Raw genomic sequence first — 16,480 nt, 5'->3', positions numbered from 1 at the left:
TACCCTATGATGCGCGCCTCATATACTGCCACTTAAGGGGGATGATATTGTCTATCCTTATTTCCTTAAGAACAGCCCCACTGGATCATGCCATAGGCCCATCTAGTCCAGCTTCCTGTATCTCACAGCAGCCCACCAAATGCCCCAGGGAGCACACCAGATAACAAGAAGACCTGCAATCTGGTGCCCCCCTTGCATCTGACATAGCCCATTTCTAAAATCAGGAGGTTGCGCATACACATCATGGCTTGTAACCCGTAATGGATTTTTCCTCCAGAAACTTGTCCAATCCCCGTTTAAAGGCATCCAGGCCAGATGCCGTCACCACATCCTGTGGCAAGGAGTTCCACAGACCAACCACATGCTGAGTAAAGGAATATTTTCTTTTGTCTGTCCTAACTCTCCCAATACTCAACTTTAGTGGTTGTCGCCTGGTTCTGGTGTTATGTGAGTGTAAAGAGCATCTCTCTATCCACTCTGTCCTTCCGGCTATTGCTGCTGATTCTGCTATCCATCAGAAGTCTACATCAACACAAAAGTGTAGAAGCCTTCATTCCAACCTGGTTACAACGCTGTGACACAAACCTGATCAAAGCATGTCAGGTTGAGCAAGGTAATTCTCCCAAACCTGATGCCTTTAGCAGTACGAAATGCAAATATGTCCCGCCCCCCACTGCACTTCTCATTCTCTCCTCATTTGACTTTTAATGACAAGTTAACTTTCAGTTCTCCTAACCAACCAGTGCACTTCTAAGCAAGGAGACATCAAGCCCAATCCTTTCCAGTTTTCCAGTGCTAGTGCCATTGCACCAATGGGGTGTGTGCTGCATCCTGCAGTAGAAGGGCAGTCACTGAGGCCTCCTCAAGGTAGGGGAACATGCATTCCTTTATCTTGGGGCTGCATTGCGGCCGCACTAGTGCTGGAAGGTTGGATAGGATTGGGCCCATACTCGATTAGCGCCCAATTCTAGGGGCCTATTGCATCACTGGAACTCATGTCTCTGCAACACAGTGTGCTTTAGAACAGTTGCAAAAGGTTACTGGTCATTCTCCACAACTCCTGCATAAACTACAAGCTCCCCTCTGGTCAAAACCCCAAACCTCACAGGAACCTGCCCTGTCTCCTTCACAGCAGCCCTTTCCACTTTTTTTTTTACCTTTTAAACATTGGTCTTTTTATACGGTTAGGGTGGGGGAAGCCTGAAACACAGCTGAGCTCACCCTGAAGCTCAGCCAGCCAGCTGCCCCTGAAGCTCTTTCCACCAGCCCCTTTATACATCATAACATGTAGAAGGGAGGACTCATGCAAATCCTCCAATGACAAGGTGGGGGTGGGAAGAGAGAGCCCCTCATCAAAAGGGAGACCCTCCAATTAAGGAGCTTCACACTCTCCCCAGTCCAAAGATTCCTCCTTCCTGCCAGGCTAGAACATTCTCCTCTTGGAAGTATGAAAGTATTGCTCTCCTTCTTGATTTCCTTGGCGGCCTTTCCAAGATGTAAGCTGACATTTCATTCAGTGTTTGGTTTTCTTAAGACCCAGATTACATGCTATGCTTTATTCAATGTCATGTTCTCTCTCAAAGGGGCCTCCTCGGATGTTCAGCTCACATCATCTGGACCAGGAATGTTGAGACCTGGAGAGAATCTCAACCTAGTCTGTAAAGTGACAGGTGTTGCCATCAACTCACAGAGTTATGTTTGGAACTGGGTTCACCAGCCTCCTGGGAAAGGTCTGGAATGGATGAGCCGCATATATCCCTACGATGGGAGGACATGGTATGCCCCTTCCCTTAAGAGCCGCACAACCATTTCTTCGGACACCTCCAAGAACGAGTTCTCCCTCCAGCTGAACTCCCTGACAGCTGCAGACTCGGCCATGTATTTCTGTGCCCGAGATGCACAGTGAGGCAAGTCCATTGGAGCGATGTACAGAAAGAGGAAGCTGTTTCAGACGATACAATTCCCAGTTCTATACATTGGCCAAAATCAGAAAATGAGGGAGCCCCCAATGTTGTGTTCTCAGCTTTATTTGTAAGCCCCCTTGGGCATTTGCTTTGCCATAGGAAAGGCGGGATACAAATTTCTTAAAGGTGGGGTACAAATCAATCAGTCAAACAAACCAACAAATGATCACGAAAACAACATTGGACTAAATTCTCCTACTTTGTGAATTTAAGGCTACTGAACTCTATGGACACACTCTCATATAATGTATAGGTTTCAGCCCTTTATGTTAATCAAGTAATATAACTGGATGATTGCATTGCACATTCACAATGCTGATTACAGGAGAAGATCATAAGAACATAAGAGCCCTACTGGATCAGGCCAAAGGCCCATCTAGTCCAGCTTCCTGTGTCTCACAGTGGCCCACCAAATGCCTCAGGTAGCACACAAGACTACAAGAGACCTGCATCCTGTTTCCCTCCCTTGTGGAGTGATAGGTGTAACTAATCTGTGGAACTTCTTGCCACAGGATGCACATAAGAACATAAGAAGAGCTCAGCTGGATCAGCCCCAAAGTCCATCTAGTCCATCTAGTCCAGCCTCCTGTATGTCACAGTGGTCCACCAGATGCCCCAGGGAGCACACAAGGCATCAGGAAGACCTGCAGCCTGATGCCCTCCCTTGCACCTAGCAGATCATGAGTATTCTGGACAGAGGCATTGCGAGAGGCAGCAGAATCTGGGAGCAGTGATGTCCTGACATTTTGCCGTCATTTCTGGGTTCTCCCAGAAGAGAAGGTGGCAATTTCACGATCTTACTGCCGCCCACCTTCTGTCTCCTTCGGAGGCAAGTCAGCTGGAGATGTGTACAAAAGAGGAAGTTGTTTTAAGGACCCAGTTCTCACTTCCACCCCACTTCTGATTGCTGTGGATTTACTTCCAAATATTCATGTGTAGGATTCTCTTCTTTATGTGAATTATGGCCTTCTCCCCGCCCCCCCCTTGCAATGAGACCTTGCAGCTGGGGGTGAGTGGGTGGAAATATAAATAATTTCCTCCCCCACTGCCAGTTCTTTCTTGAACCTCTATGGCTCATTGTTCACATGAATGTCTCTTAAGGCTACATAATGTCTCTGAAATTATGAATGTCATGACATGACATGAATGTCTCTTTAGTCTGGGGCCGCATAATCTGTGGCCTTCACTGTCCAAAGACGTGATGATTGTTGAAGAAGCAATTGAAACAGGGGAAGGGCACAATTCTAACCAGGTCTGCTCAGAAGTAAGTCCTTTTGTGTTTAGTGGGACTTACTCCCAGGAAAGTGAGGTTAGGATCTTTGCCCAGTTGCTCCCCACCACACAATGCTAGTTTGCTGCTGACAATGGAACAGAAGCAGAGGCAGTAAAGTGGTTTCAAAGAAAAATAGTTTGAAACCCTGAGAGCTGCACAGGGTTGCTGTATATTGTAAAGTCCATGGTGTAATGAGCTAAAAAAAGAAAAAGAAAATAGAACCTTCAAGTGTAGAGGTAGTCTAAGGGACTCCTCTTCTGGAATGATTTTGTGTGCATGTATATCTGTGGCAATGTCTCTCACTGTTTCTCTAAACAAGAATGGCTGCACTTGTGCCTTCCGAAAGGATCTACTTCCAGCTTATACTACTCGCTTCCCTTAGCAGCTTGTATGATACTGGAAGGAAAGATTTGCTTGGGTCTCCAGAAAAGGACAACCTTAAGAATTGCTTGTCCGCTACTCTCTTTCCTTGACAGCAGCGTGAAGGGCAAGGTCCAGATATGTGCTGCCCTTATGGATACTTGAAGTTAATGAGGCTATTGTTAAATGACTGTTTTCCTTTAATTTAAAGGAAACTTAAAAAAAATTGTGTGTAACAAGGTTGGACCTGTATGTTATCAATATAATATTATGATATGATATAATACAATATATAATGATATATATTTTGATACATGTTCTGAATGTATTTTTTTACATATAAAAATTTATATCTATAAACATGTCTGGCTATTACTCTGATTCTGTTATCCATGTCAAGTTTAGCCCAACACTAAAGTGTATAAACCTTCACCCCAACTTGGTTACTGCAGCCATTCTGTTCAAGTACTCTGGGTGGAACCTCAAGAATCCATAAGAGCAGCATATATCTGGGCCTTGCCCCTTCACGCTGCTGTCAAGGAAGGAGAGTAGCGGACAAGCAATTCTTGTCCTTTTCTGGAGACCCAAGCAGATCTTTCCTTCCAGTATCATACAAGCTGCTAAGGGAAGCAAGTAGTATAAGCTGGAAGTAGATCCTTTCAGAAGGTACAAATGGAGCAATTCTTGTTTAGTGAGACAATGCGATATTGCCCCCCCAAAAACACACAATCAGTTCAGGAGAGGAGTCCCTTAACATTTTTCCCTGTCCAATGGTTTTCCCTTCAAGGCACTCCCAAGGGTCGCTTCTCCCCCTTGGCACCAGTTCTTGGATGTATTCCCCGGTAACAAAGGCTGGAGAAGGGGTTGCAGAGGGAACAGGATGGTGACCAAGGAGGAGCTAAGTCCCACCCAGCACAAAATTCTTCTTCCAACAGTGGTTTGCTGGAGGTCTGGACACAGCAGCCTACAAGCAGGACATCCCTTGGCGTTCATTCCCAGTGGTTTGCAAGTCAGATAGACTACCTCTACACATGGAGGTTCTATTTTCTTTTTCTTTTTTTAGCTCATTATGCCATGGACTTTACAATATACAGTGACCCCGTACAGCTCTCTAAAACCATGCTGTGAGATATCTCACACCCATGCAAAGGGAACAGCTGTAGGATTCTCTGTTCCAATCCACAACTTGCACAGCCAACAAAGCTGTACATCTTTATTTTTCTTTGAAACCACTTTACTGCCTCTGCTTCTGTTCCATTGTCAGCAGCAAACCAGCATTGTGTGGTGGGGAGCAATTGGGCAAAGAACTGCATGACTTTGGCTGCAATCCTAACCTCACTTTCCTGGGAGTAAGTCCCATTGAACACAAAAGGACTTACTTCTGAGTAGACCTGGTTAGAATTGTGCCCTTCCCCTGTTTCAATTGCTTCTTCAACAATCATCACATCTCTGGACAGTGAAGACCAAGGATTATGTGGCCACAGACTAAAGAGACATTCATGTCATGTCATGACATTCATAATGTCAGAGACATTATGTAACCTTAGGAGATGTTCATGTGAGCAATGGGCCATAGAGGTTCAAGAAAGAACTGGCAGTAGGGGAAGGAAGTTATTTATATTTCCACCCACTCAGCCCCAGCTGCAAGGTCTCATTGCATGGGGAGGGGGGGAGAGAAGGGGAAAGGAAGCCCAAAGCATGCTGTTGATCCCACCCTGAAGCCTCCTTGCACCAGCCCTTTTATACTTCATAACTTGCTGAAAGAAACACTCATGCAAATCCCCCAAGGAAGCTGTGGTGTGGGGGGGGGGGGGAAGAGTCTTGCTTAAAAAGGGAGGTCCTCAAATTAAGGCACTCACACTCTCTCCAGTCCCACTTTCCTGCTGGGCCAGAGCACTCCCCCATCAGCAGTATGAAATTCTTGCTGTCCTTGATCTCCTTGGTGGCCTTCCCAAGATGTAAGAGAGCATTTGGGCTAAAATTATTTTATTTATGACTAGAATTAGGTGATGCATTTTATTCATTGCCATGTTCTGTCTCTCCAAGGGGTCTTCTCAGACATTCAACTCACATCATCTGGACCAGGAACAGTGAGACCTGGAGAGAATCTCAACCTGCTTTGTAAAGTGACAGGTTTCGCCATCAATACGCAGTACTATGCTTGGCACTGGATCCTCCAGCCTCCTGGGAAAGGTCTAGAATGGGTGGGCCGCATATATCCCTATGATGGGAGCATACTCTATGCCCCTTCTGTGAAAAGCCGCGCAACCATTTCTTCCGACACCTCCAAGAACGAGTTCTCCCTCCAGCTGAACTCCCTGACAGCTGCAGACTCAGCCGTGTATTTCTGTGCCCGAGATGCACAGTGAGGCAAGTCCTTTGGAGAGATGTACAAAAAGAGGAAGCTGTTTCAGAAGACACAATTCCCCGTTCTGTTCAGTGGCCAAAATCAGAAAATGAGGAAGCCCCCAATATTGTGTTCTCAGCTTTATTTGTAAGCCGCCTTGGGCATTTGCTTTGCCATAGGAAAGGCGGGATATATTTATTATTATTAACAGTATTTATATACCACTTTTCAACAAAAAGTTCACAAAGCGGTTTACAGAGAAAAATCAAATAACTAATGGCTCCCTGTCCCATTAGGGCTCACAATCTAAAAATCTATATTAAATAAATAAATAAATAAATAAATAAATAAATAAATAAATAAATAAGGATCACTAAATCTGCACTGGACAAATTGCTCTGCTACTTTCTGAGTTTAAAGTCACTGAACTCCATGGACTCACTTCCATATACTCATGTATAGGATTCAGCCCTTTATGTTAATCCCATTACTGTTTAACAGTCTTTCTAGCATCTTGTCACAACCTTTTGTTTGGTGTTGTTTTTTTCAGAACCCCAAGTAATATAATTGATTACAGGTCCAGCCTATTTATACATGGATTTTTTATACATGGATTTGACTCAACATGAATGGCCCCTGCAAATGAGAAGGAATGTGCTCATCCCTGGAGAAGGGGAAAAATGTACCCCTTTAAAATCAGTTTAAAAAACTGAACAGTCCCTTAACAATAGCCTGGTTAATGAGAGAGAGATGGCAGCTGGCTGACAAACCATCAATCCTTCTCTCTCCAGGTGACCCCTCCCTTCCCCCCCAGCACCTGAAAGAAAGATACTATGCATTGGTGAAGGGAGGGGTCAGAGTGAAGCCTTTCTAAGCACTTTGAGAGAGACTGATGGTTGGATTGTCATCTTAATGACTCTTATCTTACAAAGGTCAGCAAGTCTGTTTTTTAATCACTGCAGCAATGAAACTTTGTTTTTTAAATTGATTTGCTATAGTGCATTTTTTGCCATCCATTTGAGTGCTTGGAATGGACCCCACCCAAATGATGAGGCTCAACCTATGTTGCACATTCACAATGCTGGTTACAGAAGCCCATCATGATTCTTCTGGGTTATTAAATCCATGCAAAATGAACATGTGTGGATTGCATAAATGTGAGAGTGAAGATGTCAACAGCTGATCTCGTGTTTTTTTGTTTTTTTTTTCCATAACATATGAAAATAACCAATTAGTTGGATAAAGCTTCAGAAAAATTGGGGAGGGGGGCACTGACCAATGCTTCAATCCTATGCACACTTATCTGGGACTAAGAACCCAATCCTATTCCCCTCTACCCTGTGCAATGCAGTGACCCCAATGGAGCATGGGTTGCATGCTATGGGGAGGGGGAACCAAACGAATAGCTCTGGAATGATAAGCAAAAGTCTTCTTGATTTACCTTCCGATTAGCTGCCTGGCTACCAAAAAGAAAATAAGACAATAAATAACATGGATGGGTGAGTCCAGAGCATCTCTGTCTCCCATTACTCAACTTGCAAACGAGTCCCAAGAGACTCCTAAATCACCCAGAGCGTTTACGCGACTTGAAAAAACTTGAGTCATGAGTCTTTTCCTTTAAAATGCCAGCTGTGGCTTCTTGGGGAAAAATGGGGCTGCTGCCAGCCTGTGTGTGTGTGTGTGTGTGTGTGTGTGTGTATATATATATATATATATATATATATATATATATATAGGAGTTCTCTTTAAACAGTCCCCTGCTGTCTCCATTCCATCTGTAAACAAGGTGGGAGCGAGTGGGATGGACTGCGAGAGAACGGGCACAGAAGCAGCAAGAGGGAAGAGGGCCACATGCCACAGCTGAGAGGCTTCCCAGTATGACCCAATCCTTTGCAGCCTGCTCCCTCCTCCCTCCCTCCCTCCTGCTCCTTGCAAAAGCCCTGCCTCCGGGCTGGAACTTCCCTGCTGCTCACCTGGTCTGAATGATGGCCCCACGAGGTCTCTCACACCGTGTAAAAAGTAAGCAAGCACACCCAGGCACAGACAGACTTGAGTTGGCATGTGTGGGGTCCGGGTGCCCAGTCAGTGGCCTCAAGCTCGAGTCAATGCCTGAGTCATTGACACGGGTGACTCAGGTGTAAGCAGCAAAAATAACCATTTTCAAAAGGCAAGCGAAATTCACACAACAGGTGTGACCTGCAACAGGTGTTCATAAGGGGCCCAACGCCGATTAGGATTCCCTCCTTAGGCTACTAGCTGCAATTTTATCATGATCAATCTGCAGCTCAATTGGTGTTGGACAGTTTCAAGTTTGGGTTTAGGATTCCTGCGCTGTCACACGTTTGCTCGTAACCTCCAGTCAGTTAGAGGCATGGAGGATTTGGTGAGGCGTAAAATAGCCAAGGAGGTGGAGGCAGGCAGGGTAGTTCAACCATGGGGTTTGCTGTTCCTCCATTAAGTAACCTGCAGGTGTCACATTTGGGACTGGTACCTAAAAAAGCCCCGGGTCAATTCAGGCTGATTCACCACCTGTCCTTTCCAGAGGGTTCTTCTGTAAATGACAGGATTCCCACCCACCTGTGCTCAGTCAAATACACTTCCTTAGATGAGGCTGTTAGCCACCTCAGGAAGTGTGGCCCTGGGGCTTCGATGGCCAAGGCAGATATTGAATCTGCCTTCAGACTACTGCCCCTGCACCCCCAGGTCTTTTGCCAGTTGGGTTTTCATTTTGAAGGGGGTTATTACTTGGATCGGGCGCTACCGATGGGATGAACTAGATGAACCCACTAAAACTAGGAACTGTGAACTCTGAAATAGAGTGGGTTTTTTGTACTCAACTCCCATTGACTTTGTCCCACTGTGATACACCCCTGACGGAGAAATACGTGGCTGAGTCTACAGCTGTCACTGAGTTCTGCTGGAGAAAGACCTCATTCTTGGAGGCATCTGTAGAAATGGTTGAGTGGGTTCATCTAGTTCTAGTGGGTATGTACTGAAACGCACATTATCATGTGCACATGGGGAAAACTACATTGTGTGCAGAGATCCGTCATAGTGGCTAATGGCACAGTTCAGTGGTTTGATATTTCTCTAACTTTCTGCCCAGACACCTCCAAAGGCAACTTCTGGTCACATGGAGGACAAAAATACAGGAAGGAAGCCAGGAGCAAACCCTCTACTCCACCCTAAAACCTCCTTCCACCAGCCCCTTTATACTTCAAAGCTTCCTGGAGGAAGGACTCATGCAAATCCCCCAGGAGGATGTGGGGATGGGGAGAGTGAGTTTCTCTTCAAAAGAGAGACCCTCAACTTAAGTAGTCTCACAGTCTTCCCAGTCCACAGGCTCAACCTTCCTGCCCGGCTAGAACATTCCCCTTTGAGCACTATGAAATTCTTGCTGTCCTTCTTGTTTGCCTTGGTGGTCATGGCAAGATGTAAGCAGACATGCGGTTCAACGTTTTGTGAAGATCATGATGTTGTACTTTATTCATTGCCATGTTCTCTCTCCAAGGTGCCCTCTCAGCTATTCAGCTCACATCATCTGGACCAGGAATGGTGAGGCCTGGAGAGAATCTCCACCTGGTCTGTAAAGTGACAGGTGTCACCATCAATACGCAGTACCACAACTGGGCCTGGATCCGCCAGCCTCCTGGGAAAGGTCTAGAATGGATGGCAAGAGTATACCCATATGATGGGAGCACATACTATGCCCCTTCTCTGAAAAGCCGCTCAAGCATTTCTGCAGACACCTCCAAGAATGAGTTCTCCCTCCAGCTGAACTCCCTCACAGCTGCAGACTCCGCCATGTACTACTGTGCTGGAGGGCACAGTGAGACAAGTTCAGTGGAAACTTGTACAAAAAGGGGAACCTGTTTTTCAGTGTACAGTTCCCAGTTCTGCTCATCTAGTTCTAGTGGGTGTGTATTGAAACACACATTCTCACTTGCACAGAGGGGGAAAACTACTTTGTAAGCAGAGATCCATCATTTTGGCCAATGGCACAGTTTGGTGGTTCGCTTAGGGAAGGAAGAGGGAGGCAAAGGTGCAAGCAAAGCAAACTTGGTTGTAGGGATAATTTATCGCAAAAGGAAAGGTGAGCCAAAATAAGGCTGTGCATTATACCTGAACCATTCAGTCACATCTAGCTTTTAATCATTGGTTGTTGCTATTAAGGCCGGGAAGCCAGATAGAAGAAGGGGGGGGAAGGGGGGATGACATGGCATAAGCATGTGGAGGAAAGAAGAGGATGGGAAATGTTGGGGGTTTCCTAGAGAGACCAGAGATATTAGGTTGAAAGGAAAAGGGGGGATTTGGGGAATTTTAATCTTGGGAGTGGAGTATGAAGGTAAAATATCAGACTCCAAATTATATCTATTGTGGCCAATCTGGAGGCATCGTAGGACTGTAGGGAAAATTAAACATCCGACCTCTCTGAGAACAAGCTGCTGTCAAGGAAAGAGTAGCTGAGCAGCGCTTCTGGACAGGGGGCAACCTGGGTGGGGGGTTGTTGGTTTGCAACCAGGAAAAGGGTCTGCTGCTCTGCCTGTTGAGATCCCTCTTCCAACAATTCACCACATCTTGAGACAGTGAAGGCCACAGGCGATGCGCTCTGAATTGGCCTGAAGGACACACATGTGAGCCACGAGCCAGAGAGGCTCAAGAAGGAACTGGCAGCAAGAAGAGAAAGTTAATTATCTTTCCAGCCAGGCACCGCCACCTGCGGGGGCTCATTGCATGGGGGGGGAGAAGGAAGCCCACTTTGACCCCCACCCTGAAGTCTCCTCCCACCAGTTCTTTTTTACTTTGCAGGTTGCTGGAGGAAGGACTCATGAGAACCCCCAAAGCAGGAAGTGGGGTGGGAGAGAATCGCTTCAGATAAGAGACCCTCCATTTTGGGAGCCAAAGGCTCCTCATTCCTGCCTGCCAAAAACACTCCCCCTTTAGCAGGACAAGATTATTGCTCTCCTTGTTTGCCTTGATGGCCTTTCCAAGCTGAAAGCAGAACTTTGGCTCAATGTTTAGTCTGCTTAGACCCAGATTAGAGGACGTGTTTTATTCACTGCAATGCTCTCTTTTCAAGGGGTCTTCTCAGAACTGCTGCTCTCATCACCTGCACCAGACCTGGTGAGAAACTCAACCTGATCTGTAAAGTGACAGATTTTTCTCATGGATACGCATGGTTATGCTTGGGCCTGGGTCTGCCAGCCTCCTGGGAAAGACCTAGAGTGGATTGGTGGCCTGAGCTCCTATGATGGGAGCACAAGGTATGCCTCTTCTCTGCTAAGGAGCTCAATGGTTTGAATTCAAGGGAGAGGAAGTTCCACAGCTGATATGTGGCTTTGGCCACAACATGATCTCTCACAGGACTAAGGAAGTGAGAAGGAATAGAGGTAAGTTTCTGCCAAGGTCTTTTATGCCTGGTAACTAAACATGCGCAGGACATGCAAATCACCTCTTCATGATACCCCTCCTTAAATAAAGAGCTCTTCCTTTTCGGAGCCCAGGCAGGGGACAAAACAAGTAGCGATGGAGCTCTCAGTCCTTTCTCTCCTTGTCTTCTCCCTCCTGCAGAATGGTCAGTCCAGAAAGGGGGTTCCATTTCTCCTAATGGAATAAGTTGTAGTGGACAGAAAGAATTGGGGGGGGGGGTGCCACTTGTCTAGTTCATTTTGTGTGTATAATCCCTTTGCACAATTCCAGATATGAAGCAACTTACTTATGCTGAGAAAAAAATTGGATGATCTCTTTTGCAGTGGTTTCAGAAAAGGAGGTGCAACATGAGCCAAATGTGGGGAATAAATTTTAGATCTGAAAAATCATTTTGAGCCAACCACAAGTTTTCCTCTTAGAATTTTGCTCATGTCTTCCAAAATACAGCACACGTTCCTTTCCTTCTTTCTTCCAGGGGTCCTCTCTGAAATTCGACTGACTGAGTCTGGCAGAGGAACAGTGAAGCCTGGGGAACCCCTAAGACTGACCTGCACCGTGGCTGGTACCTCCATCACTGACACATATGGTTACAGCTGGATCCGCCAGCCTCCCAACAAAGGAGTGGAATGGATTGGGAGGGGATACTACAGTGGTTCCAGCTGGGTAACTAATTACGCCTCAGCCTACCAGAGCAGGATCTCCATCTCTCCTGATACTTCCAAGAACGAGTATCATCTCCAGTTAAACTCCATGGCAGCCGCAGACACAGCCACATACTACTGTGCGAGGGACACAGTGACACAGAGCGGATCTGGCGTCGTACAAAAAGAGGAAGCAGGAGTTGTTGTGGATTTAAGAGGCATTTGTCTGGTGTTGCAAGTTCTCTACATTGTCTACTGCTTTTCAGCCACACTAGACACTGTTCCAGAACCACCATTCAGAGCGCAATACCATAAACTTTCGAGACTGAAGGTTGCCAACTACTACCGCTTAAGGGTGATGATATTAGCCATCTTTATTTCCTTCTGTGCCTAAAGAGGGCTCTCCAAGCATAGCCATGGAGTCCTGCAGAAATCCAAAATTGGGGTATTGGGGAAATGTGATTTCCTAAAACAGAACCACTTCCTTTGAACTCCCCTGAGTTATGTGTGCCTTAATAATGTCCCCAACTGCAGACTGAAACACTCTTAGAGCCCAATCCTACTGAGCCATTGCACAAATGAAAGACATATTCTTAGAGCAGCAGGAGCCAAGCTATGACCCATGGGCCGTAGCCAGCGCCCGCCAGAATCCATCCCTTGGGTGGACACAGCGTACTCTTCCCCTAATCATCGCACTAGCCAACTGCTTCCAGTCGCTCCAGCAGACTTAGTGCCCAGATTTCTGGGCAGACACAGCTGGCCAGAACAGTGTATGGGGATGATCTGCAGCAAGAAGAGGAGCCTCCCTGGTGGAACAGTAAGAACATAAGAACAGCCCCACTGGATCAGGCCAGAGGCCCATCTAGTCCAGCTTCCTGTATCTCACAGCGGCCCACCAAATGCCCCAGGGAGCACACCAGATAACAAGACCTGCAAGGCCTCCTGGGAATTGTAGTTAAGAACATAAGAACAGCCCCGCTGGATCAGGCCACAGGCCCATCTAGTCCAGCATCCTGTATCTCACAGCGGCCCACCAAATGCCCCAGGGAGCACACCTGATAACAAGAGGACAGTAAGCTGCGTTCATGCCAAGGAAGAGATGTTCCAGACCACCTCTGAGCTCGGAAGAACAAGCTGCTCTTAAAACAAGAGAAGCAGACTGTGAAGGACGGAGGAGGCTGACCAAGTATTGCCCAGGTTAGCGTTCAGCACACCCTCCCTTCCCTCCACTGATTTACTGGGCCAGCAGTTGAAATGAGGGGAAACTGGTGGCTGTCCATTGCTCCCATCTTGGGCTGGAGAAACCAGGCAGAAGGAGGCCATCTAGCAGCTCTGTTTTAGAACCTCATGTGCAACCTGACATGACAGCCCACGGAATGATCAGTTGACATCATCTAGTCTGGGCAAGTATTCCAGATAAAACCAGTTGATTAGGAAAAGAGAAAAAGAACAACCACCATATAATGTGGTGGAGAACAAATCTTCCCTTTCCCTGAGGAACCTCTGGAGGCTGAAACTCCCAGGCAGGACACAGCCGGTACAGCATTGGTGCTGCTGCACTGCCACACGGGAAGTTGCGTCAGATTGGGCAGCATCTGAATGAAGGAGCTCCTTGGTTTGCACTTTCTTTGTACAGAAACCTGGAAGTCTTAGACTCCCCTGTTTGGATAAACCAGGAGCAAGCAGATGATCCACTTTCTGTTCACTTCTAGTGAGTGGAAATCAGATCAATACAATCACATCTGGGGCAAGTTGGAACGAGGCAGTGACAGTGGCAGCCAACTTGGGTGAAAGCAGCCACTTCCTTGACCCCCTGCAATCTGCCGCAGATGCAACCCACACCATCTAGCTCCCTGGATGGGCTGTCCCTGGATGAACTGCAACAGCTTGGACTCTCCAAATCTTCCTCCCTGCAGACCTCCATCATCTGAAGGCCTTTTGGCTTCCTGTAATGTGGCATTTGAAATGGCAGAATAACCTGCAGGACTAAGGAGCCTTGAAGAAATACCTAAGAGGCGTGTTCCACACAGCCCCTTTTAATATCAGAAGACCAAACATGCACAGGACATGCAAATCACCCCTTTGTTACACCCCTCCTTAAATAGGAACTCTTGCCTTTGAGAGCCCATGTCGGGGGTGGAGAGACGTACCAGCAGAGATGGAGTTCTTAGTCCCCTGTCTCTTTGTCTTCTCAATTCTGATGAATGGTTGGTATTTATAATGAGGATTTTCTCTTTTCTATGGGAAAAGGACATAGCAGGAAGGGAGAACGTGTCTGTGTGTGTGTGTGGGGGGGGGTAGAATTCAGGTGTTGACTGATTCATTTCACACCCAGGACCCCTTTGCCCAAATCCAACAATTAAATGCTTTAAAAATTTCACTAGGCTTTTTTTTTAATTGAGAAAAAAAGGGCTATCAATACTTTCACATCAGTTTTAGGACAGATAAAAAAAGAGAGCGGAACACTGGGCAAATTACCATTGAGACCCCTAAAACCTGAATGTCAAAATGTTTTTGAATCAACGACATTTTTTTCTTTAATAACTTTGCTAACTTCCTTCAAAATAGAGCACTTTTTTCCTTTCTTTCTTCCAGGGGTCCTCTCCGACGTTCAACTGACTGAGTCTGGCGGAGGAATAGTGAAGCCTGGGGAACCCCTAAGGCTGAGCTGCGCAGTGACTGGTGCCAATGTCAACGATGGGTATAGCTATGACTGGATCCGCCAGCCTCCCAACAAAGGCCTGCAATGGTTAGGGATGGGATACTTTAGCAGCTCCAGTTCCAACTGGGTGACCAATTATGCCTCAGCCGTCAGCAGCCGGATCTCCATCACGCCTGATTATTCCAAGAACTCGTACTCAATCCAGCTAAACTCCATGGCAGCTGCAGACACAGCCACCTATTACTGTGCCAGGGACACAGTGACACAGAGCGAGTCTGGCGTCGTACAAAAAGGGGAAGCGGAATTTGTTGTGGATTTAATGGGCATTTGTCTGGTGTTGCAAGTTCTCCACACTGTCTGCCACTTAAGGGGTATGATATTGGCCGTCCTTGTTTCCTACTGTGCCTAAAGAGGGCACTCTAAGCCTAGCTATAGTTGGAATCCTTCAGAAATCCAAATTGCAACCTGATTATTGGGGAAATGTGATTTCCTGAAACAGAACCACTTCCTCAAATATTTTGAATTACCCTGAATGATGTGCGCCTCATATACTGCCACTTAAGGGGGATGATATTGTCTATCCTTATTTCCTTAAGAACATAAGAACAGCCCCACTGGATCAGGCCATAGGCCCATCTAGTCCAGCTTCCTGTATCTCACAGCAGCCCACCAAATGCCCCAGGGAGCACACCAGATAACAAGAGACCTGCAAGGCTTCCTGGGAATTGTAGTTTAAGAACATAAGAACAGCCCACTGGATCAGGCCATAGGCCCATCTAGTCCAGCTTCCTGTATCTCACAGCAGCCCCACCAAATGCCCCAGGGAGCACACCAGATAACAAGAGACCTGCAAGGCTTCCTGGGAATTGTAGTTTAAGAACATAAGAACAGCCCACTGGATCAGGCCATAGGCCCATCTAGTCCAGCTTCCTGTATCTCACAGCGGCCCACCAAATGCCCCAGGGAGCACACCAGATAACAAGAGACCTGCAAGGCTTCCTGGGAATTGTAGTTTAAGAACATAAGAACAGCCCCACTGGATCAGGCCATAGGCCCATCTAGTCCAGCTTCCTGTATCTCACAGCAGCCCCACCAAATGCCCCAGGGAGCACACCAGATAACAAGAGACCTGCAAGGCTTCCTGGGAATTGTAGTTTAAGAACATAAGAACAGCCCACTGGATCAGGCCATAGGCCCATCTAGTCCAGCTTCCTGTATCTCACAGCGGCCCACCAAATGCCCCAGGGAGCACACCAGATAACAAGAAGACCTGCAATCTGGTGCCCTCCCTTGCATCTGACGTAGCCCATTTCTAAAATCAGGGGGTTGCGCATACACATCATGGCTTGTAACCCGTAATGGATTTTTCCTCCAGAAACTTGTCCAATCCCCGTTTAAAGGCATCCAGGCCAGATGCCGTCACCCCATCCTGTGGCAAGGAGTTCCACAGACCAACCACACGCTGAGTAAAGAAACATTTTGTCTGTCCTCACTCTCCCAATACTCAACTTTAGTGGATGTGCCCTGGTTCTGATGTTATGCGAGAGTGTAAAGAGCATCTCTCTATCCACTCTGTCCTTCCGGCTATTGCTGCTGATTCTGCTATCCACCAAAAGTCTACGTCAACACAAAAGCGTAGAAGCCTTCATTCCAACCTGGTTACAACGCTGTGACACAAACCTGATCAAAACATGTCAGGATGAGCAAGGTAATTCTCCCAAACCTGATGCCTTTAGCAGTACAAAATGAAAATGTGTCCCGCCCGCCACCGCACTTCTAATTCTCTCATCATTTGACTTTTAA

The sequence above is a fragment of the Tiliqua scincoides genome, chromosome 5, assembly GCF_035046505.1.
Source record: "Tiliqua scincoides isolate rTilSci1 chromosome 5, rTilSci1.hap2, whole genome shotgun sequence".
NCBI lineage: Eukaryota > Metazoa > Chordata > Lepidosauria > Squamata > Scincidae > Tiliqua > Tiliqua scincoides.
This window is presented reverse-complemented; position numbering follows the sequence as displayed.